Raw genomic sequence first — 13,675 nt, 5'->3', positions numbered from 1 at the left:
TTGCACTCCTCAATGGAATACTTGTCACTATTAAGCAAAAACATGCAACACTACATGAGATGTCAGTCCATACATATGCATTCTATCCAAATACAACATACATCTCATGTATATCAAAGTAAATAAAAAATAGACAATGACATGTACATAGGGATACTTGGCTCAAGATCTTGTATATATATATATCAAAAGAATGGATCAGTACAAAAATGGGTGCTACTCAAGCACAATCGATCAAAAAAATGATACATGTGGTGCTGGCACACTAGTTGATACATAGCCCAGGATCAAAATTAGAGATCAGGCACAAAGCATCTAACCTTGTCCCACACCCTTGCCTCCAGGAGGAACAGGAGCAGTAGGTAGCAGAGGTGGTGGTGGCATATCTGGTCTGGTAGGAGGTCATGCACCATAGACTCTTGCGCATACTAAGAAAAGCACTGCACCTGGAGTGTCTCATCTGGCACCGCACTGGTATATGCAACATAGTAATACATTGCTCGAGCTAACTAAATCTGAATCTCATCCTGTGCTAGCTCCAATCTCTACTCTATAGTCTCGGTGTGCTCCCTCCAAAGATCTATATCGTGCTATCGCTCCACCAGCTATGCATCCTAGACTACCACTGAAATCTGTAACTTTCCAAACTTTCAGGAGGCAGCACGAACCTGCTCTCTGTACCATCGTACCATGTCTTGCACCCCCTCTACCAGCAGCACCGACTATGTCCTATCCCACTACCTTCGGTACCTAGGTATGATCCCATTTGACATGGGGGAATCAGCATCTACTGTACTCAGTGTCAAACCCGTGACTACTGCTATGGCTAAACTGATAGCTATGGCTATACTTGCTGCTACTGGTGCATCTGTCTCTCTATTTGCCCTGTCATCCACACTGGATTTGTAAAACATGGGAATGGATGGTTGATCAAAAATTCTTGATATGTAGGCATCTTCTTAGCATCTACTACCTCTAGTAGGTAGTCCCACTAATTTGCAGCTAGGTTGCAAATATCTATCATGGACTGCCTTGGGTCCATCCATGCTAGTCATCCCCAATCCACATCCTTCTACACCCTGGCATAGGCACAAAACTCAAGAGAAATGTCATGTGGTCAGCTATACTACTACCACACTCGTGAGATCACAAATCTATCAATAAAAGATGTCATCTTTCCTACCAGAGGTCGAGAACTAAACATCCATGCTAACTCTCCAGGGGCATCATCCCAGTCCTCTGTCTCTCTCTAGGGTCGCCACACAACGGACACCAGGTCATCAAGATGTATCCTCTATTGCTCAGTCTTACCTAGATGGACCTAGGTAATATGCCCTTGATATTTGCAAATATAGGGCTCCATGGGCTCTATGGCATCCTCAAAAATTGGCCTGCATATAGGAAGATGCTCGCAGATCCATATCTGCAAAACATATACTCTGGCTACCGTGGTCTTCTTGTTGTGGAAGATGACCTTGTGCATCTCATGGAAAAGGTGAGCCAGCATGCACTGACCCCACCCAAAGATCTTAGGTGCCTCTAACATCCAATGGAGCATGACTCCCCACCCACACTCCAAACCATGCTATTCTTTGTCAAGACATCGAAAATAGCTCAAAAATATAGCCAACATAGCTGCCAGCCTGTGTGTCAGTCCATAAGTGTGCGTAACCTCATCCCAGCTGATGGCCCTGCCCCTTGGTAGCTCTCACCCAAATACAATAGATAGTTCCTCTGTCCCTTCTCAGGGCACTGTATCATAGACAACCCGGACACCATGGAAAGGAATCTGCAAAATACTCCATATGTCCTCTGGTGTGATAGTCATCTCACCCATTGGCAAGTGAAATGTGTTCATCTCTGAATGGAAATGCTCAACCAATGTAGTGAGAAGGCTGTGATTCACCATCACTGAAGACAAACCCAATCGCAAAATGTGTGCTCGATCAGCATCATCCAAACTCTGCAATAACTCCCCATATGGTGGAAAATGAGACTTGAATGCAATGTTACCAAAGACCTCCTGTATGTACAACACCAAAAAAAGAGAGAAATAATCAGTATCAAGTCAAAACATTGCATATTAAAAATTACAATGCAATTTTGAGCATGCAAATTAAACTTTTGAACGAAACTATCAGGAGATTTTGTGCAAAATTCATGAAATCTTGTGCCAAATTCTCCTAGTTTTGCACGAAAACATTCTTTCTTTGCATGAAGAATCACACCATCATACGAAAAATGTGCTGTCTCCATGAGAAAAGAGTTGTTCAAGCAAGAAAGGAATTCCCTCATGCAAATAATCTCGTTCTTAACATGAGACATAATTTCTCCTGTGTGAAGATCCTCACCGCTGCGTGCAAAGAAATAGCACATCCTATTTCTACATGCAAAGAAAGAAGATCTTCACATGAAAGCCAATAGGTTTGGTGTGAAGAGAGATTGGATGATCCTAAAACATGCTAAAATGTGCAATAAATGACATCAAAATGCATGAAAGTGAAAGTACGAAGGAAGAGAATCGATGACTTACTGGTGGTCCGTAGTCTGTTGGGCGGCTATGACGTCTAGAGCACTTGAATTGATGATGTCTCACACTAACTACCATGTGTCTCTCATAGCTCAAATCAATAGAAGACAAAAAGCACAAATGAATTGAAAATGACCCCTCAGGCCCTTATATAGCTGTTGACCAAATTTTTCAAAGTGCTCGGATTTGCACAAAAATCACACCCCTGGTTAATTTGACCATTCTGAATCCATTTTTAGGATCAAATTTGAAATCTAACACACCTAAGAGCCTAAAAAATGCATTTAAAAATTTTAGGGACCGACGCGATCGAACACTTGTGCCGCCCAAATCTTTTTGATACTTTGTGATTCTTGGAATCCTTTCAACTCTACATTCTCCATGTTTTCAAAATCCATTTTGGAAATAGTTAACTCAAGTCAACTAGGGTGTAGTGCACCAATATTACAGTCAAAGGAACCAACAAATATAAATATATTTTTCTTTTTCAATGAAAGCATTTTTATTTTATTTTATTTGTTATATTTATTTTCCTTGATCTACAATATTGATGTACATTCTTACAATACATTTAACTAACTTCACTAACCACTTTAGTTCCTTCCAACCAGAACATTATTTGAAATTCTAACAAAATGTCTTTATAACCAAATGTATCAATTTCAAATGGAGACACACATTTTCTCTTAGAATCATTTTAGAAACAAAAGCATAACAACTTTACTCATTTCTATATACTATAGGATAGTGCATGATATATAAATTTCTTTAATCACTGAATATAGCAACATATCAACAAGTACAGTCCACTTATACAGTCCACTTATACAATTTTCCAGCTTACAAGCTGTCATAAAACACAAGATTGGGAGTTACCCAAGGGTGACTCTCCCTAATACAATAAGAATTCACTTGGAAGTATGTTTTTGTTGCACATGAAAATAAGACAACATCCTTCTTCTCTTCAAGTCTTCAATCCATAGATCACAACCTGCAGTACAACACACACAAACAAGCCCATGGTACTCTCCTCCAAACCTTAGGCCTTTTAAAGGCCACCCCCGAGCAAGGAGAACCTTGACTAGGTGGACATACATTACTAACAACCATTTACAACACAATGCTCACGTTACGAAACTGTTCACACATTTTACAGTTGACAAATAAAACCACAAAAATTCCCAACCAAGGTAGACCACTTAGGATCACATGTAGATCCATCTCAAGGGGTAAGGGTGGAAAATGAATGTTGGGGAGACTCCACCTGCAACTATGCCTTCATTAGGCTATACATTTTATACACATGCCTTCACAAGGCAACCCAATACCACATACATGCCCTCACATGGCATCTTTACAATACTTATAACTCTAGCAAGGTGGCATATGGGGCCCATAACACCCATATGGCATCCCTCTCCTACTCTAGGAGAGACTCTCACCCAACACATTCTCTATGCACCCCTTACCCTCACAAGGCTCTCTTTCCCTCCCAAGAGATGAGACTCACCTTGTCACACACAAACCAGAAAACTGCAACAAGAACATATGAATTCACAACACAAAGTAAATCACAATACACACATACACCAAAACTGAAACATGATCCCTCAACCTTACACAACACAACATTACAACACACCATATTACAACTACATTACAAAAAACTCACATGCATAACACAATAAAAATAATCTACTTGACAACAAGCTTTCATAGCAAGGGTACATAAGGTTACCAACCTGGTTTCCAAGCAAATTTGAGCTCCCTCTCTTTTTACCAGCAATCCTCCTCCTAAGCTATCTTCTTCTCCTTGTTTTTTTTCCTTTTTCCAAAATTTTACCCAACTTAGATTCCTTTTCCAAAAATTCTATCCAAAAATTCTCCCCCCAAGAAATCTCCAACCAACTCTCTCTCAAGAATCTTTTCTTTTGATGCTTAAGTTTCCAAATTCGGCCAACTTGGGAATCCACAATTTTTGGGTGCCCTTTTCAATGACTAGGGAAGCTTATAATACTTAAAAATGCCCCTACCCCCTAGGTATATCATATGGGCTTTAAAATAAGACCTCAAACTACCCCTAGGGATGGTGTAAACCTCCTAGAAATTCACAAAAGGTGTGCATTCGACCTAGCATGGAAAGAATCCCTCTTGGACCCATAAATACACCTAGGGAAAAGAAATCCTACCAAACCACTCCTTGGTTCACTCAACCACCTACCATCCCACTAAGCATGCTACAAAGGAGAACATGTGTCAAGTGACACCACAATACACACAATACACTTGGCAAGCCATCAAGAAAAACAAATTTACTTTTATAGAATCACAATAATACACACAAATTGGTTTTACAAATAAAATACAAGGGTAAAAAGGTTATACCCTCCTTAGGGTTAACCTTGGTTTTTCCAAACACCTAGCAAGGTTCTCCATAAATCCATGGGCTTCTTTCCTGCACACTTATTGCAAATATCAATAGTCCAAGAATAAGGTGATAAAATGATAATGTAAATATAAATCACATAGATTCTATCATCAATGAATAACATAACTAATATAAAATATGTATTTCCATTCATATCACATTACACACTTCACATTTGTAGCAATTCTCTAATCTAGATAGTAAAACATTATGATCATTTATTCTTACAGAAAATTATGGAATTAATCTACCTTAAGCAATGCATCAAATATAATATAAGTATACAATTCTAGTTTATTCAAATGATACATGAATTCTTAATGTTACTCTAAATATGCTAAGACATGATAATCTAGCACCATATGGAGACCACAATTCAAAAATCAAACATTCACTTGAGTATAACATAAGCTTTAATCATGACATATGGATCATCAAGAAGGTAAGTAAGCATATCTGAATAATATCATAAAAACTACTTAGAATATTAGTGTCCTAGTAACATCATAAGGAATCATCATATAGCCTAATGATATAGGTATCAATGTCCCAATAACATAACATGAAATCAAATAGTCTAAGGATCAAAATGTCAATGTCCATAGTGGGTAATAATGTGTCATCTAGAGTCTAACTATCAAAGTCCAAAAGAAACAAAATGTCAATAGTGCTATGATGGTCGGGGTGGGACATGACATCCTCCCCCTCTAGGCATGAACTTCCTCTTGGAGTTCATCAAATAGATAGGGGTAGTCACGTCTCATCTGCATCGTGTCCTCCCATGTGGCTGTGACCTCATCATAGCAATCCCATTGGACCTTAACCTGGTCCACTTCTCTACCTCGAAGTTGAAGGGTCCTGCGGGCCAATATGTGAATGGGCTCTAGGGAGAGCTGGCCATCTGGTGCTACCTGCATAAAATCCCAATCTATAACATGAGATGCATCATAAATATACTTCCTCAAGGAAGAGACATGAAAAACATCGTGGATGCGTGATAGGCTAGGTGGCAAGGCTAAGTGATAGGCAACTGGTCCTATCCTCTCCAAAATCTCAAATGGCCCAACAAATTGAGGAGCAAGCTTAGAGCCCTTTCCAAAATGGATTGGACTCTTGTGCGGACGCACTCTCAGAAATACTCTATCTCCCACCATAAAGGCTCGATCTGTCCTATGGGCATTAGCATACTTCTTTTGTCAGTCTTGAGCTTCCTTGAGATGTTGCCTAATCAACAAGACTTGCTGCTCCATCTCCTTGACAATCTGTGGTCCAACTGTTACCCTGTCCTCAATCCTATCCCAACTTAATGGTGTCCTGCAAGGTCTGCCATATAGGGCCTGATAAGGTGGCATGCCCAAAGAAGAATGGTGCCCATTATTATAGGCAAACTCTACTAGATGCAAATAATCCTCCCATTTAACTTGATTATCCATCACATACATGCGCAACATGTCCTCTAATACCTGGTTAACTCTCTCAGTCTACCCATCTAGCTGAGGGTGGTATGTTGTGCTCAAGTTAAGCTTAGTCCCTAGGGCTCCCTGTAACTCTCTCCAAAAGGAGGAGGTAAATATAGAGTCTCTATCAGAAATAATCTTGCGAGGAATGCCATGGAGTCTCACAATGTCTCGCATGAATACTTGTGCTACTGTAGGAGCAGTGAAAGTGGTACGTATAGGTGAGAAGTGGGCCACCTTGGTCAATGTGTCAACTATCACCATGATGGCATCGTGACGATGAGAAGACATAGGAAGACCCACAACAAAATCTATAGAAATAACATCCCACTTCCATTCTGGAATCTCATGAGGATAAAGTAACCCACCAGGATGTCCATGTTCTGCCTTAACTCTCTGGCACTCTAGGCATCTAGCAACTATCCCTGCAATATGCATCCTCATGCCGGGCCAATGAAAGAGTCGTCTCAAGTTTGCATGCAACTTCCTAACCCCTCGATGTGCTGCATAAGGTGCCCTATGAGCCTCAAGAACAATAAAATCACGCAATCCTCCAGTAGAAGGTACATAAATGCACCCTCGGTGACGTAGAAGTCCATCAGACTCTAACACATAGTTGGAGAACCTCCCCTGAAGAGGCCTCTGAGATCTAACCATCTGACACACATCCCTATAAAAATCATCCTCTGGTAAGTGTTGCATTATTCTCCCCCTCAAATCTGTGCTGGTGACCATGGATGACAACTTATGGCATCTCCGACTTAAGGCATCTGCAACCACATTCTCCTTCCCCTTGATGTAGTGTACATCAAAGTCATACTCACATAAAAACTCCATCCATCTCCTTTGCCGAGCATTAAGGTTTGGTTGAGAGAAAATATACTGAAGGTTGTGATGATCTGAGTGGAGTTCAAAATGGTGTCCCAAAAGGAAATGGCGCCATCTAACCAAGGCATGTACTACTGCTGCAAGCTCAAGATCATGGGTAGGATAATTGAGTTCATGAGTCTTAAGTTTCCTAGACTCATAGGCTATAACTCACCCATTCTGCATGAGTACTGCCCCTAACCCATCCAATGACGCATCGGTACACACTACAAAGTCTATAGAGGGATCAGGTGCTACAAGAATAGGAGCACTAGTGAGGGCCTTCTTCAACTCTTGAAAAGCTCTCTCACATTTATCTGTCCACTCAAATTTCTTCCCTTTTCTCTGGAGAGAAGTAATAGGATGTGCTATCCTTGAGAAACCCTCCACAAAACACCTGTAGTAACCAGCCAACCCCATAAAGCTCCTGACTTCTGTAACTGTCGTCGGTGCTGGCCAGTCTATAATGGCTCTAATCTTTGATGGGTCAACTGAGATCCCATCACCTGATATCACATGACCTAGGTAGCTGATCTCTGTGCAGAAGAAAGAACACTTCGACAAATTGGCATATAATTGAGTATCTCTCAAGCATTGAAGGACTTGTCTCAAATTTTCTTCATGCTCTTGTTCATTCCGTGAATAGACCAATATATCATCCAAGAATATCACCACAAATCTATCCAAGAATGTACGAAATACTCCATTCATAAGGCTCATGAATACAGATGGGGCATTAGTGAGACCAAAAGGAACCACTGTAAACTCATAATGCCCATATCTCATGCGAAAGGCAGTCTTATGGATGTCACTCTCCAAAATCCTCAACTGGTGATATCCTGACTTCAGATCAATCTTGGAAAACACTCGAGCACCTTGAAGCTGGTCAAATAAGTCATCAATTATAGGAAGTGGATAACGGTTCTTAATGGTTAGCTTATTAAGTTGGCGGTAGTCTATGCACAACCTCAAGGATCCATCCTTCTTCTTGACAAAGACAACTGGTGCTCCCCATGGTGAGACACTAGGACGAATGTGCCCCTTCTCCAAGAGTTCTTCTAGCTGAATCTTGAGCTCATTGAGCTCATTAGTAGTCATCCTATATGGAGCTCTAGATACTGGTTGGGCCCCTGGAACCAAATCAATATGGAAATCCACTGTCCTGGGTGGAGGCATACCCGGTAATTTAGAAGGAAATACATATCTAAACTCTTGTAACACTGGGTAATCCTCGAGACATGGCCCATTCTCCTCTCCCTCAAGATCATTAATGGTAATAGCATATAACTGACACCCTTTTCTCATACATCGCTTAAGTTGCATAGCGGAGATCATGCGGAGGGACACAGGTCTCTGAACACCTAAAATCACTATAGGTGTACCATGATCATCATTACAATCCACCTCCTTCTTCCTATAATCCACCTTGGCATGGTGAGCACATAGCCAATCCATACCAAGGACTACATCATATGATCCTAAGGGGGTGATACGTAGATCTGCACAAGTAGTGATATCCCCAATTTGAATAGGGCAATTCCTGACCATGGATCTAACCAATACCTTAGCACCTGAGGCTAACTCTACATCCCAGCTAACATCTTGCTTAACTGCCACCAGCCTACAATGCTCCACAACTAAGGGTGATACAAAAGAATCAGTAGCTCCTGGATCAAACAATATAGATATACTACTACCACCAATAATACCTGTAGCCTCTATCATGGTAGCCTGATGCTCAGCCTGTCTGTCATCTATTGCTATAAATACCCTATGAGAACGTCCCATGTCACCCACTGTTGGTTCAGATGCAGCTACCCTCTGTCTATGTGGACAATCCCTAGCAATGTGACCCATGCCACCACAAGAATAACAAGGTCCGTGGGTCTGAGTTTGTAATCCTGTAGATCGGGGCTGCTGGTGTCCCCCTGTCTGAGTAGATCCACTAAAACCACCTCTAGTGGGCTGCTGAGTCCATGCTGGAGGTGCATGAGAAGCTTGTGATCTATGATCCTGATGAGAACCCTGTGCCTGCCTCTGCTTGGGCTTAGTGCCTTGGTATCCCTGTGGAGGCTTCTGCCTCTGATCCTGCTGTGACTGGGGGCCTCTAAAAGATCTTGAAGAGTGTCGCTGATTTCCCTTCCACTGTGACCTAGGTGGAAAGGGGGTAGTACCCCGACGCTGAGATCTATCATGAGTATCCTGAGCCTTATTGCGTATATCCTCTGCAATAAGAGCCCTCTCCACTATAGCTCTGAAGCCTACTGGTGCTGCCATGCGAACCTGTCCTGCAATCGAGGGATTAAGACCTCTAATGAAATGGTTAATCCGAAGCTTCTCATCTCTCATATAGTCAACATAAGGGAGGAGCTCTAAAAACTTATTCTCATACTGTGTTACTGTCAATCCCCTCTGCTGTAAGTCATGGAACTCATCAATCTTTCACTGCCTGTAATGCTCTGATAAATATCTCTCTCTGAACCTTTGTAGGAAGGTATCCCAAGTGAGAGTGTCCATATCAATATCCCCCATAGCCTTCTCCTCATCCCACCATTTGGAGGCTGGTCCTTGCAAAAGGTGTATAGCAAAACGGGCCCTTACATTACTCCCAAAAGGACGCAACCCATAACATCTCTCCAAACATAACAAGAAGGATTCTGCCTCTGAACCATCTGTAGACCCATGAAAAGGGGGTGGCTGAAGACGAAGCAATTCTTTAATCTCATCTCCTATATCCCGGGGTGCTCTCGGTATAGGTCGAAGTTCTACCCCTGCTGGAGATTCAGGTATGTGGACAGACTCCCCCTGGAGCTCAGCATGACTCCCAATATGGTTAGGTGGAGGACTCCTTGTCCTCTCTCTGATAACAGTCCTATGCTCCTCTGACATTTGCTGACTAGGGTGAGCTGCTGTTGCAGGCAACCTCTATTGTACCACACCAATAAGATTTTGGATAGCATCTAGAATGTCCTGGTTGGGGTTCCGGGGCTGTTCCCCTTGTCCAATCTCTATCTCTGGCCCAACCCTAGCTTCTTGTGCCATACTAGCACCATGCTCTACATTGGCATCCTGCTCTACCTGTGCATCTCGTGCACGTCTACCACCTCGTCCACGCCTACGAGCGTTACGAGTGACCACTGGCATCCTACAAAAAAAAGAGAGTTTAAGAGTCAGGGTCAAGAAGCCTTAAAGTTCATTATTGGAGTCTCAAACAACTAAGACAAGGTAATTCCTCTTTTTTTTTTTTTTTTTTTTTTTTTGTGTGAGGAATCATGGCCAAAGTCAACTTAGGGTGGGTGTCCTGCCACCATAGTTGTTTAGCCAACGTCCCACATTGGTTAGATATATTAAAGTGTTATCTTCCATTGCATATGCATATATGTATATTTATTTATTTATTCATTATTTTTAATTATTATTATTTTTAAAAATGTTTTGTTATTATTATTATTATTTTTTAAATTATTTTATTATTATTATTATTATTTTAAATATATTTTTTTAAATTCATTTATTATTATTATAATAAATTATCATTAATAGGTAACTTCATGGACATTAAATTATAATAGCAGTTATTCATGATTACTAACCCATTACCACTTAGTTGCTTCATTATCACAAACTTATTTAAATAATTATCTCTTAAGTAGTTTCAATAAAAAATAAAACTCATGTGGGCAAATAAAATAAGTGCATTTTAAATTTGTGTAAAAGAGGAAGATGGCATGGTGGGAGTGGGATTTGAACACATGACCTCTTGAATTCCACCCTTTCCACCCACCCCACTAACCAACTTTCCCTCTTTTACTTTATGTTTTGAAATAGAAAACATTTTAATAAGGGGGATCCCATTTGAATTTGGGTCAAAGAGTCAACTTATGATAAATTTGAAATTCATTTCTTTATCTTTCTCTTCCAACCCTAACCCTAATTCGAAATTAGGGCTATGACAAAGTATAAAAGTAATTTTTCCCTCTTTCTTATGTTATTTTTCATGTTCCTTCCATAGGGTTTCAAACCCTTATGCATTTCTTTGTTTTTTCCTCTTGTTATTGTGTGTATGTTTCTGTTTTTGTTTTGTTTTTGTTTTGTACAGGTACTTGAATGCTATTGGAGATGGAAGCAAGCTTCCATGGAGGATAAATGATGTGTATATGTTTATCTTTGATATACACACACATATCCTTGTGTGGATATATGTTTGAGATGGATAGAGCTCAATATTTGTAGAGGGATCCATGTTCAGCCATGCATGAGTTCTCTGATATATCCTATGGCATTATTATGCCCATAATTTGTTGCAGGTTTTTTTTTATTTTATTTTTTTGTTTCATGGATATAAAGATGAGCATTTTATTATTAATTTCTTGTGTGAGAGGGGGTTGTCCCTAGCCTTGCCTGTACTTAGTGATGAGCACACAAGAGAAAAACAAATTCTGTCATTTAAGAGTCAGTCATATTGCGTTTGCGTTTTTAGAGAAATGAAATCGAATATTTTCAAACGCTTTCTGGGTTTTTTCTAGAAGGGATCTATTCAGGTCTCGAGCGGGAAAAATCCACAAAAGTTGAATGCACACAGAGTTACAGGTCTTTAATAAAAGCATCATTTTTTATTTTTTATTTTTTTTAGTTTATAGCATATTTTCTTTATTCATTTCAAAACTGGGTTTTGAAGGCAAGATCAAGGGCTATGCACAGCCATGCATTGATCCCTTGATACCATGGTCTGTATCAACATGCATATATACACAACTTCCTCATTGTATTTTAACGTGTAGTTTTTCGAATTCATGGTTATATATATATAAATATATATTTGTTTTCTTTTTGTGTTATCATAGATTCATATTTCTAATGTCTAGTATTTGAATATAGTTGAAAGGAGTTTCAGATCTACTACTTAAATTTCCTTTTCAAATCAACAAAATACTCAAAATTAAAAAAAAAAACATTTCAAGTTTTCTTTTTCAACAAACAAAATACTCAAACTGGAAACATAATGAGCCTAGGTCCTAGTTTTGGAAACCTGGGCTCTGATACCAAGTGTAGTGCACCAATATTACAGTCAAAGGAACCAACAAATATAAATATATTTTTCTTTTTCAATGAAAGTATTTTTATTTTATTTTATTTGTTATATTTATTTTCCTTGATCTACAATATTGATGTACATTCTTACAATACATTTAACTAACTTCACTAACCACTTTAGTTCCTTCCAACCAGAACATTATTTGAAATTCTAACAAAATGTCTTTATAACCAACTGTATCAATTTCAAATGGAGACACACATTTTCTCTTAGAATCATTTTAGAAACAAAAGCATAACAACTTTACTCATTTCTATATACTATAGGATAGTGCATGATATATAAATTTCTTTAATCACTGAATGTAGCAACATATCAACAAGTACAGTCCACTTATACAGTCCACTTATACAATTTTCCAGCTTACAAGCTGTCATAAAACACAAGATTGGGAGTTACCCAAGGGTGACTCTCCCTAATACAATAAGAATTCACTTGGAAGTATGTTTTTGTTGCACATGAAAATAAGACAACATCCTTCTTCTCTTCAAGTCTTCAATCCATAGATCACAACCTGCAGTACAACACACACAAACAAGCCCATGGTACTCTCCTCCCAACCTTAGGCCTTTTAAAGGCCACCCCCGAGCAGGGAGAACCTTGACTAGGTGGACATACGTTACTAACAACCATTTACAACACAATGCTCACGTTACAAAACTGTTCACACATTTTACAGTTGACAAATAAAACCACAAAAATTCCCAACCAAGGTAGACCACTTAGGATCACATGTAGATCCATCTCAAGGGGTAAGGGTGGAAAATGAATGTTGGGGAGACTCCACCTACAACTATGCCTTCATTAGGCTATACATTTTATACACATGCCTTCACAAGGCAACCCAATACCACATACATGCCCTCACATGGCATCTTTACAATACTTATAACTCCAGCAAGGTGGCATATGGGGCCCATAACACCCATATGGCATCCCTCTCCTACTCTAGGAGAGACTCTCACCCAACACATTCCCTATGCACCCCTTACCCTCACAAGGCTCTCTTTCCCTCCCAAGAGATGAGACTCACCTTGTCACACCCAAAACAAAAAACTGCAACAAGAACATATGAATTCACAACACAAAGTAAATCACAATACACACATACACCAAAACTGAAACATGATCCCTCAACCTTACACAACACAACATTACAACACACCATATTACAACTACATTACAAAAAACTCACATGCATAACACAATAAAAATAATCTACTTGACAAAAAGCTTTCATAGCAAGGGTACATAAGGTTACCAACCTGGTTTCCAAGCAAATTTGAGCTCCCTCTCTT

The 13,675-nt window shown here is 39.7% G+C and overlaps 1 pseudogene; it reads right to left on the bottom strand.

Annotated features, from left to right (window-relative positions):
- Positions 1 to 315: 315 nt before the first annotated feature.
- Positions 316 to 10,171, bottom strand: LOC149546397 (uncharacterized; annotated as a pseudogene).
- Positions 10,172 to 13,675: the final 3,504 nt, after the last annotated feature.

This window comes from Cupressus sempervirens, chromosome 7 (assembly GCF_028749045.1).
Source record: "Cupressus sempervirens isolate cs-2001-9-10 chromosome 7, ASM2874904v1, whole genome shotgun sequence".
Classification (NCBI taxonomy): domain Eukaryota; kingdom Viridiplantae; phylum Streptophyta; class Pinopsida; order Cupressales; family Cupressaceae; genus Cupressus; species Cupressus sempervirens.
The sequence above is the reverse complement of the archived record's forward strand: the minus strand, read 5'-3'. Positions and strand labels throughout refer to the sequence as shown.